The sequence below is a fragment of the Cornus florida genome, unplaced genomic scaffold (genome assembly GCF_030987335.1).
Source record: "Cornus florida cultivar Cherokee Brave unplaced genomic scaffold, ASM3098733v1 CherokeeBrave_3.0.0_Hap2_Chr03, whole genome shotgun sequence".
Lineage (NCBI taxonomy): Eukaryota > Viridiplantae > Streptophyta > Magnoliopsida > Cornales > Cornaceae > Cornus > Cornus florida.
In genome coordinates, this window is record NW_026775573.1 from 35,273,411 (window position 1) to 35,282,365 (window position 8,955).

Sequence of the window (8,955 nt, forward strand, 5' to 3'; positions counted from 1 at the left end):
CTTGGAAAACTAGGCTTGTGGGAGCCTCCATTAGATGAGAACATAAACCCTAATTTTCTAGAGAGAGAAAATATATATTCCTTTTTCCTTCTGCTAAAAATCCCACTAAAATATACATAGACCATGTATATTTATAGGCAACATAAAGGTAAAGAAAAGGAAACAACTAATCCTTCTCAATCTCTAATTCATATGTCTCAAATCTAATATGATTCCAATATCAAGTTGGGCTATGAGTGAGAATCCATTGGGCCTATTATTTTATTGGTTACAATGAATTAATAATTGGCCCGGTCCATGGACCCAATTCAATTAATTCATAAATTAATTTCTACTCCACTAAAAGAAATTAATTGAACTCCAATGAAATAATAAATAACCTCTAAGTCAATGTTGCACTTTGACCCCTCTATGCATAATTAGTTATCGGATAAATAATGCCATCAATCCAACTACTTAATTAATATATTTATTTTGGTACCTTTGATTATTTCTGGCTCGATCACAATAAAACATTTGTTCGACAAAAATAATAATTTAATAAATAAATATATAATAAATCATTTTGTCTAAAATCATACGAAGGCCTTCGAATTTACTTTGTGATCAACCATAATCAATTCAAAATAAATACAAGTAGCAATGATGCAAATATTGAAAATATAACCCTCTAACTATTAATTACATAACTACCCGAAGTGTCGGTCTAAGGATCTCGAAGAATCCGCCGAACAAATCAAAGTAATTATTAATTAATAAAAGAGTCTATACTTTTCTTATGCTTAAGAGTCAAATGCCATGACGGTAATAGGGAGTAATTGCATACGACGGCTCTCGCAATATATCTCAACCTAACGCGGATCCAGTTCAAGTCTTAATTAATTATGAGTCCATCCATAATTACCGACTATGAACAATTTATAATTACTATTTATATATCATGCATTGATTGCCATCACATACATATACATAAATATTTTTTGTAATTACATGGACACTATCAATTTCATAGTGAATCGAAATATAATACATTGAATTCACCAATTATATAAAACATAAATATTTCAGAAACGTCAGGAACATATGTCAATTAATCCAAACAGGAATTTACTATGCCAGGGCATATAAATCCCAACAGCTCCCACTTGCCCTCATAGCCAATTTAAATTGCACCTAACTCCAATGTTTTCCAGATGATGATCAAAATTATTAATCAATGACACTTTGATAATGGATCAACAAAGTTGTGTTCCAATGCAATGTTCTAGCTACAAGTACATTTTCTTGCCGGATAATATCATGTAGAACATGATACTTCCTATCAGTGTATTTTGTTCATCTATGGAACCTTGGGTCATTGGTTTTGACTACTTCTGCACTATTGTCGCAATATAGCTCGATAGGCAGGCTAGTATGCTCCACAACCTCTAAATCAGTGAGATCAAACCAATAGGCTTATATTGCCACCTTTAAGGCTGCAATATATTCCACCTGCAGGTTTGAGTCAACAGTTGAAATCTGCTTGACAATCTACCAACTGATTTCCCTTCCATTAAGTGAACATACACTAAGTCATGAACCTCATAGTATCTACTTCTGATTGAAAATCAGAACTAGCATACCTGACTAGGACCATATCATCACATTCATAAATGAGTATGATATCATTGATTCTCCTTAGGTACTTAATGATATTTTTCACAATAAACCAGTTGTCAAGTCCAGTATTGGACTGATCTCTACTGACTATCCCTACTATGTAGCGGATGTCCTGTTTGGTATAGACCATGGCATATATGAGACTCTCATATGCCGAAACATATTGTTCCAGTCTCATTTGCTCAATCTCCTCTGCTAGTCTTGAAAAACTACTTACTAGAGAGAGCGATCCATATCAATAATGCAAGAACTCATTCTTTGAGTTATGCATACCAAACCTGGTCAAAACTTTATCAATGTAGGATTATTAAGATAAGCCTATTTTCCTTTTAACCTGATCTTGCAAAAGCTTAATCCTAGGAATATAGCTTACATCTTGAAAATCCTTCATTTAAAAGTAATTGAACAACTACCTTTTAATTGATGACAAAACTTCCACCTCATTATAAATGAGTAGGATGTTATCAATATATAGAATTAAGAAAAATAATGACATTCCCTTGTACACTCATGATTTATTCACTAAGAAATCTTCTGGTATCTTTTTGTAGATTAACTTGCCTTCCATAGGAATCACCCTACTAGAAAGTTCTACAAGATCCCAGAATTTATTAGAATACATAGATTCCAACTCTGATTTCATAGTAACTCACCAAAACGATCTGTATCCACATCGGTTCACGCTTCCGTGTCGCTTACTGGGTCCAACTCATGTTTAACAGGGATGTCCATAATGGTCTCACCTAAAAACATGATTCTGTCGAATTGGATGATAATCCTCCCACTACATCAATGTACCGATGCAAGAATCTGTGTAGTAGATGATGCTAACGCATTAATAGGGAATTCATATATTATTCTCAATCTCTATAATAAGTGTGTTCACATGTGGTACATTTGGTACTCATACCAAATTCTCTAACATTATGCTACTAGGTATGTGATTCATAATATGATTCTCCTATAGATAAACAGTGAGTGAAAACAATCAACTTTTATCTTTGAGATCATAAAATAATCCATCCTAGTGACATTTAGAGTAGCTATCAAATCTAGCATGCCTATGATCTGATTCCAACTTACTTGTCCATATCAAACGCACATGTGCAAGACTACCCCATATGTGCATATGATTCAAACTAATATTTAGTCAAAAACACAGCTCAACGGTATCCTTGAGACAGACTAAGATGGAATGCAGTTCATAATGCGCATCGATGTCATTAACGCTAAACTCTTAAATGAAAGAGATAATGTGGCATTACTGATCATAGATCTAACCATGTTAAGTGGAATTCTGTTATTCCTATTTGACACCTAAATTAATTTAGCGTCAATTGCGGAAAACTGGTACACAACACCCTCATTGACCATATAGTCTTTGCACTATCCTAAGAAATACTCAAATACTTGATCAGATCGAAGTGTCTTGATAAGTTTACCTAATCTGTGCTCCACATCAGTCTTGACCCTCTCGGAATATACCAAAAGTATAAGACTTGTGTCGCAACAGGTAAATTTATCCAAAACGTGAGTAATCTTGATTGGATGTTCATAAGACTACACGTGTACGTGTGTACCGACTCCAATTGTTCTTTATGTCTATTTCATTTGGCTGATTAAGCCCTTAGAGTTATCTATCCTTCAAAACAAGATTCTCAAGTTTGGTTTAGGCTCCTCTGCCTCACTCGGTAATAAACCTTCTTTAACCAATCTTTAAATCTCATTTTGATTGATTACAACCTAAAAATAGACACCAAAAATACAATGAGTCAGGAATAACAAATTTTCTCTTAACATTCAATCTAGAAGATGCAACATTAGTTTCTACATCCTGCAAATCTTAAGAGTTTGTGATTATAGTATATTAACCATCTTTCAATGCACCAGAAGCAATCGCATATCTATTCAATTTTATAAAACCAGTTTTATAAAATAACAACACAGTTTTTATAAACCAAAAGTGAAATAAGAATGAGATTGCGTTTCACTTCTGTGCATAAAGATAGTTCTCTAATACTAATATCCTCATACTCTCTAATTTCAGATGTAATACTCCCATTGACTTAACTACAACCTTGGCATCAGGTCAAAAGATAAATATATATCCATATCATCAAGGCTTCTGGATTCCTGAAATCCTTACAATAAATTGCAAACATGTTTAGTGGCTCCAGAATCTATCCATCAGGAATTAATAGACGCAACCACATAACATGGCTCAATGATTAAATATATATTTTCCTATGCCACGTCATTGCTTAAACAGTTCGTCCTTTAGTGTTTTAGTTAGCGACAAAAGAAACAGTTTTCTTCACCCTCAACATACACTGCCTTATTCCCTTTAACCTTTTTGAATACCCATGTTTTGTGCTAGTCTAGTCCTATTATCATCCTTCTTCTTTGCTTTGCCCGTCCACTTGGGCCTAGAAGAAGATGGTATAGACTAGGTTAGATTGATAGGAACGCCCATACTCTTGATTATCCCTTCATCTGTTACCAATTCTATAAGAATATCAGCAAGTGTGAACTCAAACTGATTCCTTATTTAGTTTACTCTAACAGAATTAAATGAGTTTGGTAACAAGGTAATAATCATGTCAACTTGAAACTTACCACTCAAGTCAGCCCTTTTGATCTCCAGCTAATTTTTAAATAATAAACAATCATTTTCCAAAATTTGATTTCAAACTGGAGTTCATGAGGCTATCTGGATGGTATTTAAATTTGACACAGTACTTAGGCATCTGCTCTATCTAATCTCACCAAAATATCTCATTGACATTTAATATGATGCTTGAAGAAAATAAAATAATACAAATGTTAGCTTTGGAGTATATTCGAGCTAAACTCTAGAATATTGCACCAAGTCATATCATTTGCCTTATCTAATTTATTAAAAGCATTAATGTCAAATTTGGTATCTCTAAGTAAAAGAGATAGGTATAGGAGTAAAAACACATTTTGTACCCTTACGTTGTGAATAAAATATCTAAGTTCATTTTCCAGTCATTATAAATAAGGTCCAATATCATAGAATATGTAAGCAAGCAGATAAACTGGATTAGATATAATTAATCTGAATATAAATGCATTCATACAATATGCAAGGTGAACTATTAATAATGTCATGCATATTTAAAATTAAAATGAGCTTGTTAACCACATAATACAATAAATCTCAATCGAACAAGAGATCATTATCATTATTGGTGAACAATCCCTTTTAATTAATGCGGGTCCCTCAACTCTGTAGTATAATAAATCAACCAATCAATATGTCAATAACTTATCCTGTTGGAGGAGTTCATTATTACTATTGTTGAGATTCATTTGCTATTAAGCGAGCACTTCCATTAAAATAATAATATGTGGGTCCCTTAACCACTGCATGTAAAATCGAATAACCAATACGCCAATAACTTATTCGGTTGGCGAAGTTCATTATTGCTATTGGCGGGCAAATCCCATCATTTCCATATCTCTTAAGACAATGCATTATCTATCATATGAAATGATTCCCGATTTAATTTAGCCTTTCTAAAATCACCTAGTATAGACCACTTCGTTGGGAAGCTAACACTATTGATTTTAGATTGAGTGTATAACGTTATTAAAACTCTAATGAAAAATAAAACATTAAATATATTGTCATTATAATCTAGACTCTTTAAATCATGCGTAGGGCCTTATTTTTAAAGATCTAATTACAATGAATATTTAATATTTTTATTTTCATGAGACAACCATTCTTGTAATATTAAGACTCTTCAAATCATTGGTGGGGCCTTATTTTTGAATATCTAATTACAATGGTTTTAATAACGAAGGCCATGGGGTAATGTATAAAAATCCCCGCTCCCACTCAATTTTTAGTCATTAATAATTAGGGTTTTCAATTTACATGATATAATGCATGCAAAACGTCTTGATTTTAATCCCATTAAATTTAGAAAATATTTGGACTTTAAATGATTCACTAATATTTAATTTGAAGCACACTTTAAAAATAATTTACAAAAATAATTTTTCGTTTCCCAATAAGTGCCCTCAAATTAATTAGTAATCTAATCCAATTAATTTTCATAATTTAATTAATGTAAATCAAGCCATTTAAATAAATATCATGGATCCAATGCATGAATAATAATTAATTAACAATTATATATTCCATGCATTTCATACATCGCATAAATAAATAAATGACAGATAAAGCAAATAAAATGGCCAATGGAATCAGCTTTTAACATTTAATTGCTCTAATCACTGCGCGAAGATCTTCCATCAGCTTGCAAACACCTACAGGAAGCTGGTAGGCATCTGGAAAAGCAAAACAGTGCTTGGAACGCGCCCGGAGAGTGTCCAGCATGTCCCCACGCGCTAGGGGAGTGGACAGGAAGTCTCCACGCGCTACTGGAAAGTTCCAGCGCGTGCCACGCGCTCCCACGCGCCTGCACGCGCTGGAGGGATGATGCAGCGCGTGCCACGCGCCGGCACGCGTGCGTGTGATGTACTTGCTTGGCCTGGCGCGTGCTCCTCACGCGCCAGCAAGCAGCTGATCTGGCGCGTGTGGAACACGCGCCAGTTGCATGTAAGGTGCGCTGCACCTGATTCCTCTCTCCAATCCAACCGTTGTGGATCCGTGCGCACGATACTAAGGTGTACCTTACCGCACTTGATCCTCCTCAATCCCTCCGGCTCTACAGTCGTTGCCAACGGCGTTCCGGTCGCCGGGAAGTCGTCGGAAAACCGCCGAAAATAATTAAAAATTCCAGAAAAATTAAATTTAAGCCCAAAAAATTTCAGAAAAATTCCAAAAAATTCCGGAAAAATTCCAGAAAATTCCTGAAGCCTAATTTAATCCTCTTGAACCTTCTTGAAGCTTCATAACATCCTTTGATGAAAATTACATGACTTTAAAAATATTTACAATTTGAAATACAATGGAAAAAATTAAATTACATCATTGAACTTTCAAACGGCTAAATCAAAGCCTTAATTACATTCATCCAAAGATAAAATTACATTCAATATTCCTATAAGCTTCATCCATGGCCCATACATACATCATCATTTATTCACAATTATTCATACATCATCATGTATCAATATATATCAACATATTAACTCATACATCAACATACATTAATACAAATATATATGAATATAATTTTGGATCCACGAATGATGGTTTTCATAAAATCATGATCTCTAGTAATGAATCAAACCATGCTCTGATACCACTGTTGGGAAACGTGCAAGTTTTAAAAACTTTTTGAGGGATTTTGATTCATATATCTTGATTCATCACATAGAGACAAGTTTTATGCAAAAATAAAAATATTATGTATCATTCAATTAATGGATTGAATACTTACATCAAAGGTCTGAGTAAACCTTTAAAACTTTCCTCTAAAGTGAATGTTCTCACTTATTGTAGATCCCTTAGCAAGATGCCTTCTCCTTGGATCTCCATCTTCTTGGTAATTATTTTGCCTTTAGGAATCACTCATAAGCCTCCATGAATTACCTTGGAAAACTAGGCTTGTGGGAGCCTCCATTAGATGAGAACATAAACCCTAATTTTCTAGAGAGAGAAAATATATATTCCTTTTTCCTTCTGTTAAAAATCCCACTAAAATATACATAGACCATGTATATTTATAGGCAACATAAAGGTAAGGAAAAGGAAACAACTAATCATTCTCAATCTCTAATTCATATGTCTCAAATCTAATATGATTCCAATATCAAGTTGGGCTATGAGTGAGAATCCATTGGGCCTATTATTTTATTGGATACAATGAATTAATAATTGGCCCGGTCCATGGACCCAATTCAATTAATTCATAAATTAATTTTTACTCCACTAAAAGAAATTAATTGAACTCCAATGAAATAATAAATAACCTCTAAGTCAATGTTGCACTTTGACCCCTCTATGCATAATTAGTTATCGGATAAATAATGCCATCAATCCGACTACTTAATTAATATATTTATTTTGGTACCTTTGATTATTTCTGGCTCGATCACAATAAAACATTTGTTCGACAAAAATAATAATTTAATAAATAAATATATAATAAATCATTTTGTCTAAAATCATACGAAGGCCTTCGAATTTATTTTGTGATCAACCATAATCAATTCAAAATAAATACAAGTAGCAATGATGCAAATATTGAAAATATAACCCTCTAACTATTAATTACATAACTACCCGAAGTGTCGGTCTAAGGATCCCGAAGAATCCGCCGAACAAATCAAAGTAATTATTAATTAATAAAAGAGTCTATACTTTTCTTATGCTTAAGAGTCAAATGCCATGACGGTGATAAGGAGTAATTGCATACGACGGCTCTCGCAATATATCTCAACCTAACGCGGATCCAGTTCAAGTCTTAATTAATTTTGAGTCCATCCATAATTACCGACTATGAACAATTTATAATTACTATTTATATATCATGCATTGATTGCCATCACATACATATACATAAATATTTCTTGTAATTACATAGACACTATCAATTTCATAGTGAATCGAAATATAATACATTGAATTCACCAATTGTATAAAACATAAATATTTCAGAAACGTCAGGAACATATGTCAATTAATCCAAACAGGAATTTGCTATGCCAGGGCATGTAAATCCCAACAACTTCCACATCTCATGCTTCAAATATATATGAGATGATACATACATATATATATATATATATATATATATATATATATATATATTGATGAAACACCACATTTAATTTAGATAATACAAGTCAAAATAAGAAAAACTCTCTCTGGGAAGTGATGATGCACTATTATCTCTCACTGGTGGCGTATTACATATTTTTCAATTGCTCTAAAGTATTTTATTTTCTTTGGTTACTTCTCTTAGCTTCATTTTCCATTTTCTTTCTCTTGAAAATTTGAGAAATTTGCATGAAGGAGCAAGCTTTGATCAAGAATCATGACTCCAGGAATTCGATGTATTTGTGTTTTCAAGAGACCCCAACTAATTTTTCAAGCCTGATCATCCATCTCAACTGTAAATTCTTACCGTTATGAAGAAGTTTGAGTAGTTGTTATTCTCTACTGTTTGCCCCTAATTTCAACTGATTTTTTTTTTTTTTTTTTTTCACTTTGTTCTTGCTCAGTTCTAATAGAGTTTGTTTATTGCAATTCTTATTTTTCTTATGTTATTACTTAATTATGTGTTTGTACTGCAAATCTAAAAATGATCACTCTCTTGCATGTGTACTGATTTTGCACATGTTATTGTGTATTCG